The sequence below is a fragment of the Canis lupus genome, chromosome 5, assembly GCF_003254725.2.
Source record: "Canis lupus dingo isolate Sandy chromosome 5, ASM325472v2, whole genome shotgun sequence".
NCBI lineage: Eukaryota > Metazoa > Chordata > Mammalia > Carnivora > Canidae > Canis > Canis lupus.
The window spans coordinates 7,917,926-7,930,082 of NC_064247.1; the positions used below are offsets into that span (position 1 = coordinate 7,917,926).

Consider the following 12,157-nt stretch of genomic DNA (forward strand, 5'->3'; position numbering starts at 1 on the left):
CCTCCAATCTCCAGGCCAATGACCCTCATGTTTTCTTCTGCTGGCCTACTCCTAGAGTTTTATACAGGGTCGTGGGGCCTCCCCCATGCTTTAATTGGAGCAGGCTCAGAGGCTAGGAATTGCCAGAGAGCTCCAAAGGGAGTGTCCAAGTTCTCTCGGCCTCCTCCAGCTGCTCAGATGGAATCCGCCAACTGGCTACAGGGAGCAGTGTGTTTCAGAAATGGAAATGCAAGAGGCTAGGTGCTGTGTCCCCTCCTAAGCTGGGCAGCCCGGTGCTCCCCACTCCCTTGGGACCCAGCTAATTGAGTAGCTTCAAAAAAAATAAAAAGAAAAGAAAGGAAAACCAACACACACACAAAGGCATGCACTCCCCTGAGATGTTTTAATTATGACAAGCAACTCTGTCTATCCCTTGTAGTAGAAACCGGCACCCCCCTAGGGAGAACCAGGAGTTGTAGGAGAAAAGCAGTCAATGGCTTCATCTTGTTAAAGCCAGCAGATATGGAAACCTCCCTCCTACCACCACACCCTCCCGTCTCTGGGTCCTCAACCATCTCGCAGGTGGACTCTCACTGGCACTCTTCCAGACGCTTCTTCCTGAGCCAAGCCTGAGCGGCGCCCCGACACCTGCACGTTGAAGCATCTCTGCTGAGAGGTCAGTGAAGGGAGAGCAGATCCCCGGCTCCTGCTCTGAGTAGAAATAAATGAGCAATTAGAGAGACGAAACAAAGAAAGAAGCAAGAAGGAACCAGAAAAAAGTCAACCGCTACACTCTAGACAGCTGAAGAACCCGAGTGAAGCGGAGGGTTTCCTCCTCCCTGGCCCTTATGGTGCCTCCTGTTAAGTCACACATAATTAATTAATTTCTAATGTCACCTTTCTCCAAGGGGCCTGCCCCATTTTCTGATTTCTTTGATGGTCAAGAAGTCACGGGCCCTGTCCCATTTTCTGGTTTCTTTGATGGTCAAGAAGTCACTCACAGCTGATACGATAATGGGCTCTTGGTCAGAGCCGTGCGTTTTTGGTCTGAGGAGTCCCCAGTGCTCCTGTCCACCAGCTGCCTGGCTCCTCTGTGACCGGCATGGAAACACTTCAGTCACTACGAGGCGGCAACTCTTTCCAGGGGGTGAGGTGAACACAGCTTTCACCTTGCAGACCCTGGTTGCAAAAATCTCTTCAGGGAAATCAACCTTCTTTCTCTCCTCTCAATAGGCTTTTGGCTCTCTCTCTGTTGCTCTCTTTCCCTCTTCTCTTCCCACCCGCACCTCTGTCCCCCCACTGCCATTTATTTCCTGGCATCCTGTAAAGATGAAGAGCGCTATTTCAAAGGCTGGGTTTGATCCTCAGCTTTGTGAAGTGAGCCGGGGCCTCCCAGTTCACTCCTGTCACAGTAGAGCCTCTTGCCTCAGACTTTCTCACCTGCTTGCACATAGAATCTTCTAGGTACTTTTTAAAATTACCTGCATTCGGGGCCCACCTCAGACCAATTAAATCAGAATCTTGGGAGGTAGAGCCTGGATATTTGTATTTTTTATGCTCCTCTAGGTGATCCTGTGTAGCTAGTGGTGAAAACCACTATGTCTAGTCCCATACCCACAGCTATCGACAGACACCTGCCCCCAGAACCCTCCCTGGTAATCTTCCCAACTCACATCCTCTGGTTCCGATAGGGAGCGGGGCGAGGGGGTGACCTAGAAGAAATCAAGTCAGCAGAGCCCCAGGCTCCCAAGAGACCTACTGAAAAGACCCTATGGGACCAGAGTAACCCCAGACATAGGCTTTCTGACCCTCCTGAGTAATGTATCCCCTCTTTCAATTACCTGTCAGCCCAGGTGATTCATCTCTCATTATTTAGGACAGAACACAGAATTGTAAAAGTTGTAGGGGACTTCTCTCCTTCTTCTTGCAAAAAGCAGCTCATGAGCCTGTCTGACAATAGTATCTGTTCTCTTTGTGATAAACAGCATACAACCAAACAATACTTATCAGAAACCCACAGGAGGCATGACCTACTGCTAGTTGCTATTTATTCTAAGAGACAGCGTCTTTGCCATTTGGGAGTTTATGTCATAAGAAAAATGACACCATCCAAAACACAGTTACCCAGAAGGCAGTTACAACTTTGTGCTGTCTTTTCTCTTTTTTCTTTTTTTTCTTAGTATGTTTTGGTTTTGAGATCTGTTTGGGGTATTTCACCAAGATATTAAGTGACAGAAGAGTGTGTTTATGGCACATAAACATTGGTGGTTTCTTCAGAGTCTGGGTTTCTACAGAAGCTTAATCCTTCCAAGCCTTTTGTCGGGTCTTAGATGCTCTCCCCACGGGCCCCTATCTCATCCTTGCTATGCAAAAGTCAAAGCAAAAACAGAGTCGTTTGCCAAATTCCCATCCCCTGTAGCTTCCTGGATGGTGTTAATACACAGCCCGGGGAAAACCATATTGCATCTTCTATTGGTTCTTGGAATGGCTTCATCCTTTACTAACCAAGCCTCATCTTTCTCAGAGTCACTGCATGTTCTAGCTGTGGGACAGTTTTATGGTTTACTGCCTTGGCAATCAATGTAACATGCTGAACAAGATTGCTTTCCTCTGGCCTGGTAATGGTCAGCTCATCCTTAAAAGTTTGTTCCTCCTTCGATGAGCAACAACCTGACATATCCAAATGTTTACTTGGCACTCTCGAGGAACTCTTATCATCCAGGCAATGGGTTCCCTTCTTGGAAACAGTCCAAGACACACAGTCAGTTCTCAATTAGCCATGCTAATGAAGATGAGCAATGGTGCAGATAATCCAAAATAGCAGATTATCTGGAAATCACTTTTATTGGCTTTGGAATAAATGTAGTGATGCAGTGCATGTAAGTGTGTATGCATTAGTGTGTGTCCCAGCAGTGTCACATTTTCTGTGGACTGTCTGTTTTATGTGTATCGGAGTTTGCATTCTTGAGGTAGCATCATTGGAAAGTGTAGTAAACATCCCAGCTGCATCATGAATAACAGAGGGAAACTAACATGGAGTTAAAAATGGTATCTACAGAGGCAATGAAAATAGCCATGGGCCTCTGTTTCAGTAGTTTTGTGGTGGACACTGCAAGGCTTATCCCTTCCCATCAGGGGCCCCATTTTGCCCTGCATGCCCCCTGTGGGGTGACTAGTGCCCACTATGTGCCCCAGATCCTGGCAGGGCTATCTGGAGGAACTCCAAGCCATAATCTCTCTACAGGCTGCAGAGTTGCCCCTGCTTGTTGGCACACTAAATTTGTATTGCCCCCCTATAACACCGGAATGCCACCTGGTGCTCCTGCAGAGTAAATACCTGACAACTTCCAACCTTTCTTGGAAGTTTATGGCAAGCTCTTGATGGTGGACTTGAAAGGAGACGCTTGGTGGAAAATGGTTCTCAAACTTTATTGAACATATAAGGAGCTTGTTTTAGTTGCAAATACGTGGACCCTACTCACTGAAATTCTAGTTCAGATGTCTGGGGTAGACCCTCTAATTTGTACTGTTGTCAAGTGTGCCACCCTGTCAGAGATATTCTTTGAGAACTCTGTTTAGAGAACCATTCTGACTGCTGCTGATCTGATGTTGGGCAGTAGCTTGAGCGTAGATGAATTGGCCTTCTCAAGATCTTTTCCTCCACCAACTACTGTGCTTTGGTTAAAGTCTAATTTATGATGAACCTGTAGGGACTATAAATATGGGTGTGGGACAGTCCTCACCAGGTGGGCTGGGCAAAGTGTACAGACACTTGGGCCAGAATACAGTCTTCCCAGCCTGTGTCCAGAAAAGCATGGCCAACCCATAAGTCACAGAGCTTTCTTAGATGATATAATAATAATAATAATAATAATAATAATAATAATAATAGCTACTGTTTGTTGAACACTTACTAGGTGGCCAGCATTATTGTAAGCGTTCCACATGAATTTTCTGATTGAATTCTCTTAATCCTATGAGGTGTTGTTCTCATTTTGGGAGGCCCTGTGGAGAAGCTATCTCAGTCTTTGTAGAGCCAATTTTAAAATAAGAGAAAAAAAATAAACAAACCCAGCATGTTTGAAATTCTTGAAGAAAAGACAGCATGTAAATCAACTAATTATTATTAACATTCATGACTATATCCTTGCAGGCAAAAGGAAAAAAGTATGATTTTCTGTAGTGTTCAAAGAGGTGGTTCAGACCAGAGCAATTAGTTAGCTAATTGACCAGTTGGAAGGTTTTCAGTGATCCTCTTGATTTTTGCCCACTGGCCTATTCTCCTTGTGAGATATAAGGGTAGGTCAAATCCAGCAGCTGTGACCAACTGCCTAAAATGGGGTTGCTACTCCAGACAATTTCCCACACCCCAAAGATCAGAGTGGATAAAGTCATAGTAAGTCCAGTTGTTTATGTGATCATCAACTTTCAAAAATAAGCAGTAAGATCCATGGTCACATAAAGTAGGGTCACATCTACCGTACTCCTGGTAGATTAACCAAATATTATCAGGCTTCAGGCAGAATCAAGCAGAGTCTAAGTGAAGGAGAAGCAAGTGGAATAAAGCCTAGAGGCAACAAGAAGAGAAAGCTGTTGATAGTGAAGCCCTAAAGACAAAGAAAAGATCTTAACGAGATGCAAATCCCATTCAGGAAAGCTCTCCAACTCAGTAATTAAAGTACATCCAGGAATGTAGGTCTGGCGGGGTATAAGGGATCAATAGGTTAAATACTTTATGTTGTTTAATCAGATACTTAGCACAGATCAAATATTACCTTATTGAGGTTATTAGGCTAAATGAGGGCACTGTGATGGTGAGCATTCATTACAGAGATGCCAATGGATCATGAAAATAGCAAGGTACAATCCTGAGTCACCTCTAGCCCCAAGATGAGGAACAAGGAGGCCAGAAAGCCTGCACAGGACTAAAGTGGCATCTGTGCTCTTCCTGAGGAGTAACTTGGGAAGTTGGGGGTGATAAGTTTTCCCAGGGAACTAAGGTACCAAGTCTTGAAATGGATAAAAATAATGTTCTCCTTGAAGCTGGGTGTACCTAGTGTTGTGCAAAAGTGAAGCAGGTAGCCGCGTTATTCAGGACCATGGAAAGTACCCTTGTTCTTGTTCCTCCTTATTCTGTTTATTTGTATCATAACAAACATGACTGTGTTGGGGGATTGAAGCCTCAACTCTTAAACATACTTTCCTGAGAAGGGGCCCCATGGCAAAAGAAGCCCACTAGACTTCTCCTGAACTGGGAGAGCTGTGACTGAGCCACAGAGGGACCGGTAACCCTTCGGCTTTGGCAATGCCCATCTTCTTTGCTAAATGCGTGGATATGAAGGGGAGACCTTTGTGGATTGATCGTTAATTATGCTCTGCCGATGTTGTTGGCCTTGATCCAGTCAGACTATTTCCTTGTCTTTTCCAATAGGTAGATGTAAAGCCAGATTGGAACTTTGCTGAAAATCAAGAGGGAACAAAAAAGGAAAAAAGCAATAAATTTACAAAAGTATCACTAAAACAGGTGGCTGCATCAACAGAGAGTCGCACAAGCTCCACCTGACCCCAGGCGCACAAACCCCAGCTGACCCTCACTCCTCTCCAGAGCCCACTCAAGGTCCTCTCTGGGGTGGAAACAGATTGTCCCTGTATTATTGTCCCATTCTCTTATTCCATCTCATCCCCAGCCCATCTGCAGGCCCTGAGTTTCCACAATTCCTGGTCCCCACTCTGGTTGGGAAAGGGAAAAAGATTCTGCTCTTTCTCTTCCAAAATGTACATCCTTGGGCATCAGTTCCACCAGCAATTACCCGGCAAATCTGTCTCCTGCCCCACCTGGAGGTTGGTTTTTTGTTGTTGTGTTGTTGTTGTTGTTGTTGTTGTTGTTGTTGTTTTTAAGATTTTATTTATTTATTCATGAGAGACACAGAGAGAGAAGCAGAGACACAGGCAGAGGGAGAAAGAGACTCCCTGTGAGGAGCCTGATGTGGGACTCAATCCCAGATCCTGGGACCATGCCCTGAGCCAAAGACAGATGCTCAACCACTGAGCCACCCAGGCGTCCCTGCACCTGGAGGCTTCTGATCCATTTCTCTATGTGTTGCTGTGCTTGCTTTGCTAAAACATTCTAACTAGCTGGGTGTTAGGCAGAGCTCTACTTTTTTTTTTGGAAATAATCCACCAGTAAATTTAATAATATTCCAGTTTTCTGACTGGGCCCCTCAGAGCCTTAGGGTTCCCAAAAGGTCCAAACTGCCTCTACAGACAATCAGTGGGGAGGCTGAGTAGACAATGCCCAGGACCTAACCACTGCCTGCCACCCACTGGCTTAGACTTCACTTGTGCCAATGTGAAATGTTGAAATTCCATGTAAAATATCATCTGAAAAATAATGCACTACTTAAGATAAAAAGGTTTGAGGTCATTATTCAAGTTTTTCTAGAGGTTTCAATGATAGTATCTTTTATTCTATTTCCTTCCCCAAACATAGTAAAACAGCAATGATACAATGATAATTGTTGAAGGCTTCTTGTATGCTAACAGTTTTCAATACATTGTCTTATTGAAATCTTTTTTTGCAAAGGAAGATACTTTATTCTACAAATGAAGATGCACAGAGACTGTGGTTAAGAAACTAGCCCAAGATCTCACAGGTCTGAATGACAGAAGCCACAGGCGTCTTTCCGACCTCAGAGTCCAGACAGCATAGTCTTGCCTGACCCCACTCACATTCAGACACCGCTCCTATGAGAGTGGAACCTACTATGTTCCCACTCCAGAGACATCTCCAGTTCTTGACTTCTTGGCAGAGCATAAATAATGGACAGTTCCCCAGTCCAGGGAACCCACCTCTCCAGGTCAGATTCTCATTTCCACCCACTCTGGAGAGTTCTAATTAGCTTCTGACATTTCCTCTCACCCCTTCCTTGGCCCCACCCCTCCTCAAGGGCCACCGTGTTTTATTATGGAGATACTCTAGTCACCAACAGTATCAGGAACAAAAAGAATAAGAGAAAGTTAATTTTGTCCTCAAAATCCACACAAGGGCTAATGTTTGTTGCTGCCGCTGCTATTGTTCTGGGTGGGTGGGATTCCTACCATGTTATTGCCACACAGAGACCCGAGCCCAGACAAGCCTAAGAAGACCAGGCCACCGGGACTCTCCCCCTCATTCTGCAGCCCACTGACGCGTCTAGAACAGCCTTCATGGAACTCTCCAGAGTAGACCAGCACACCCTGCACCCGAGACCACAATAGTGCTGTGAAAATTGCAAAGCCACTCTCTTCTCAGAGTGGCTTCTAGTCCCCAGAGTGATAACACAGTAGCTTCTTTCCCTGGGTAGGAAATGAAACAACTTGATAGGAGGAGGGAAAGCGTTTGAGTTGACAAGTGAAGTGATTTTTTAACCTTCCAAATTCAGTTGTTTGTGGGGGGAGTGCAAGGGTGAAGGAGAAAAGAGGCAGGCGTGAAGGCTTCAGCAAGTCAGACTTTTCAGGGGAACAAAGAAGGCATTTGTCAGAGCAGAGAGCTGTGTAAACCCACCGAGAATTCAGACAGTTAGCACCTTGGCGGGCCCCTGCCTTTGCAAGCTGTGACCTAATTTTGAGAGATGCTGCTCTTATTGTTTTCCAGATAAAAGCAAGCAACAGCAAAAGCTCTCCCGGATGAGGCTTTGACATCAGGAAAAATTATCCTGACTCTAGTGACTAATCCCCCCTTAGCCCTCCTCCTGCACCCCAATCTGACACCCTTCTATCCCTCTCGCGTTTCCCAAATCTTTGGCAGAATTGTTGCCAGATCCCCAGCCATCAACACCAAGAGAAGGACAGATGTTCACCATCACCACCTGTCCACTGTGGGTGGCACCCATGTTTAGCATAGTCTTTGCCAGTGGGTGAGCTGGGAATGTCTCGCAGGGCCTTCTCCCATCCCAATTAAAATCCAGCCATTTAGCTGCCATTTTCAAAAGGCCAGGAAAGAACAAAGGGTTACCTCTGGGGTAAAAGAATAGCCTTCTGCAAACCCCTGTCCTTTTACATAATAGGTCAGCGATAATATGTAGGGAGAGGAGGCAAAAACTTCAGAAAAGCAAATCCTTAAGACACTCAACATGTGAAATAAAATCAGAAGCAGTGTGGAAGGCAGAGGGAGGAGAGATTCTACTGAAGTTCAAGAGTCAAGAGTCTGTGCTTCTAAGGGGCTCTGACCTCCCACGACATCAGGCTCTGTGGCTGTCCAGTTGGAGGGACATGGTCCAAGCGAAACAACCCCTCCAGACAGAAGTGGAAGGGGAAGTGGGGGCCATCAGGTGCTTAAGTGGGCCAAGAGAAGGGCATCCCTCCAAAACAGTGGAGCCTCCTAGATTATACAAGCTCCTCTTCATCTCCAAGTTACCATAGATAGTCTCTTCTCAGTGGAAATTCCTTCCTCAGAGTTCTCCCCAGAAAGACTAATCTAATCCTCTGCCCATCTTTAACATTTTAGAGGCAGATGTGCAGAGGTTGGAAAAAAAGGACATGTCACTCCCTTAAAATTCCTTTCAGGTTACATATTCTGGATTCATCAACCTGAGATTGATTCTTCCTCCTAGCTCTGAGGTAGTAAAAAATCTTGGATGCTCAGGAGAAAATATCCTTTTGCAGCGTTTAGAGAAACAGTGTCCCTGGTAGAGAAGGTACCCCACCCCCGACCCCTGCCAGGTGACCTAACCACAAGCCTAATGAAACTGAATGCAGAGATGTGAAGACACACAAAGAGATTTTCAGAGGAGAAGTGAATGGTTCAGGCCCCCTGGGAACCAGAGGCCCACAGTAGGAAGACTCAAGACCATTAAACACTAGAATGGAGGGTTGTGGCCTCACTGTGACGGAGGTTGAGATATGTGCTGGGCTTTGGGCCTGGTGGGACAGGTGATAAAGACACAGGGCCCTTACCCTGAAGGCAGTCCCCCTATGGGGAGACATTGTGGGATCTCCCCCTGGGTCCCCATAGGGGCATTTACAAGATATCTTTTCAACCCTCCTTTTCAGTATGACTGAATAAGGCTAGAGTGGAACAAAGGTGTCATTTCCATTTGATAGCACAGGAGATGACAGAAATGTCAAAGGCCTCCCTGCCTCTGACTACTTCCATCTCCAGGGCTCATCATGCACCCCCTCTTCGAGTCAGCGAACATGCAAGGTCGGGCCCTGGTCTCATCACGTCTCGCCCAACTTCTCCCACTCGTCAGATGGGCTCCGCTCATTGCCCTGGCCGGCAACGTGGTACCCTGCATGCTGCGGGGACAGAGCTGGGCCCCAGTTTCCAGTGATCTTGCAAAGAACTCCAGTGTGGCACCTGGAGATGCCTCTGTGTCAAATGCCTGCTCCTGGGGTGGTTTTCTCTGAGATCCAGAGGCGGCAGCACATTTTGCATCCACCAGAACAGTTTACTCTCCATTGCCTTGCTTGGATTTCATGGCCGCCCCTGTGAGGTGTCATTATCTCCATCTTCTAGGAAGAAAACAAGGCATCAGAGAGCAACTTCCCTCGCAGTCAAACACCTTCTCACTGATTGAGCCCAGGAGCCTCCCCTGGAGTACCCCTCCTGCCACCCTGTCCCTGCCCACCCTTCCCTGAGCACCTCACATCCCACTTCCTCTAGGCAGTCTTCCTGGACCAGGTCCCAGGACTGGCTCCTCCATTTGACCACAGAGAGCTCAGCGCATTATTATTATTCACTCAGCTGCCCGATTTCACTCACTCTCTTGTTTACTTACCTTCTCAGGTGTGCACATATATTCTTTCCAAGAAAATTATAAACAAGGTGTCTGGCATGAGCTTTATTATACCTTTATCCCCTCCCCCAACAAAACCCAATTAAGAATGTAGGAGACATTTAACAAATGCCGCTGCTGGATGCATGAATGAATGACTTTTTTAATCAAATATAAATTAAACTGGCGCCTCATCCAAAGCGGAACTTCTTTTTGCGTTAACCCCTGTAGAGCTTTTGCTCATGGCAGGAGGACACCCGTGAGGTAGCTGGTCCTTACGTTGCTGTTGCAAAGAAGAACCCCTAGGGGAGGAAAATCTAGAGGCCTCTGACCTGGTGGGCTGCCCATGGAGTGAAAATCTAATATTTCGGTTTTTGAGAAATGTCACTTTTGAGAAAATTAAGATTTCAAAAAAGAGTAACTCTTCAAAGTTCCACATTTGGAGAAGTGATAACAGAGGCAGTCATATTGAGGTTATAGGAAGAACCTTAGTGTTTGGGACAAATAGAGGAGGCTGTATTGCCTAATACTATGTGCAGGGCTGCAGAGTCAGACATCCCCAGAGCTCCAGCCCCACTGTGTCCTGATCGAATGGATGGCTTTGAGCGAGTTACATGACCTCTTGTCCACACTCCCTTGACTTGTGAAGTAGAGGCAATGAGAGCATCCACATCATAGGGCCGGCGGGGGAATGAAAGGATACACTGAGTGTAAAGTGCCTAACACTGAGCCTGACTTTACATCGTGCCCAAGGTGTGATAGTGATTGTGACTACTGCCATAGACTCCCTGAGCAGTCGTGATCCAGGCCCCCTCTCCTGCCTTGGTTCCTCCTCATGCCCTAAGGAAAGGAGTTTACTTCCCATCAACCCCGAGAGACTCTAGCCCAGGCTCATTGACCAGAGGGTGTCAATTCCACATAAGGAACCAAAAGTCATCAAAAATACTGAGGCCCGATCTGAAGAAGTCCATCCTTCCATTCTGAGGAACTGAAATCCCAATTTGCCTGTGATCCCCAGGAGCTTAGGTTCTTTTATAGGAATTCTCCGGACAGATCAGACACCATGCATGCCTGTCTTCCTCCTGACCCAGAGCTAATATGGCCTTGCTCTTAGAACAAGGTCGACTTTCCCTTTCCGCTTCTTTCTTCCCATGGCACAATGACTTCCTCCACCTTCTTTGAAATATCTGAATTCAAAAATGTTAATTAGGGACTTCCCATGACTTTATGGAGGTGTCATGATTAGACCTATTATTACCACCCCAAATGGGGAAATTGAACATCTACTGCTTTATGAACCCTTTATCACAATTAATGCTGCCTCCAAAGCTTCCCATTTATTGGGTTCTCTGGTATAATCATTCCTTATATGTGTTTCAAGACCTTGTACAAGTACAAATAATTTAAACTAATTAGCTTATTATAAAAAAGGAATGAAAACAAATGGCACATGAATGAATTGTGAAGTTTCATATGGAATTAATATCTCCCTAATACCCACAAATTTGGTAAATTCATTATGCATCTATAATCAAACCTGATGAATCCCCTAGGTAATTCAGAAGTAATTATGCATGAACTGCTGCCACTTATTTTAAAGTGCTACCAAAATAAGAGATTTATCCTCAAGATCCAGTTAGGCTCCAGGATAACTAGCACTAACCGGACATGTCCTGTCAGAATCAGCTATTAGAAATTACACTGTCTTTGCATTCCCCTGATACTTCCCCTGAAATCTATAGAAAGCAGCACGAGCCTAAAAAACATTCCCTGCTTGAAACATGGAGTTGACTTTTCCCTAGGATTTGTTTGTGAGATTTGGGGGAAGGACAGAGAGGGATCCCCAGTTGGAATAGCTGGCAAAATCCAAGGAAACCTTGCCCATCGTACACAGTCACCAAGTTCTCAAGAGCCATCCTTGGTCTAGTAGAAGGGTCCTGTAGCCAGGGGGTATTTGCATGGATTCCAGCTCTTTTCCAATAGTAGTCAAATCAGGACCATGATTTTCACAAGCTCATTCAACCAGACCAAGTGAAATTTTCTACCCTCTGAGCTACCATAGCTTTTTATTTCTAGCTCTCTTAAAATATAACTCACAATTTATTTTCAGATATAGCTCCTATTTGATCAGATGTTTCTCTTTTTTTAAGGTTTTATTTATTTATTCATGGGAGACACAGAGAGAGAGGCAGAGACACAGGCAGAGGGAGAAGCAGGCTCCATGCAGGGAGCCCAATGCAGAACTCGATCCCAGGACCCCAGAATCATGTCCTGACCCAAAGACAGACGCCCAACCACTGAGCCACCCAGCTGCCCCAGATCAGATGTCTCTCGAAGACTATGACAGTGCTATTTATTATGTTTATTTATTATACATATGTATGTATCTGTATATAAGAAATATTTATTAAATACATCAGTAA

The 12,157-nt window shown here is 45.6% G+C and overlaps 1 protein-coding gene across 5 annotated transcripts in view; it reads left to right on the forward strand.

Moving 5' to 3' along the window:
- Positions 1-12,157, forward strand: part of KIRREL3 (kirre like nephrin family adhesion molecule 3) — a 542,768-nt gene that overhangs the window by 320,833 nt on the left and 209,778 nt on the right. The gene's annotated exons all lie outside the window — the stretch shown is intronic.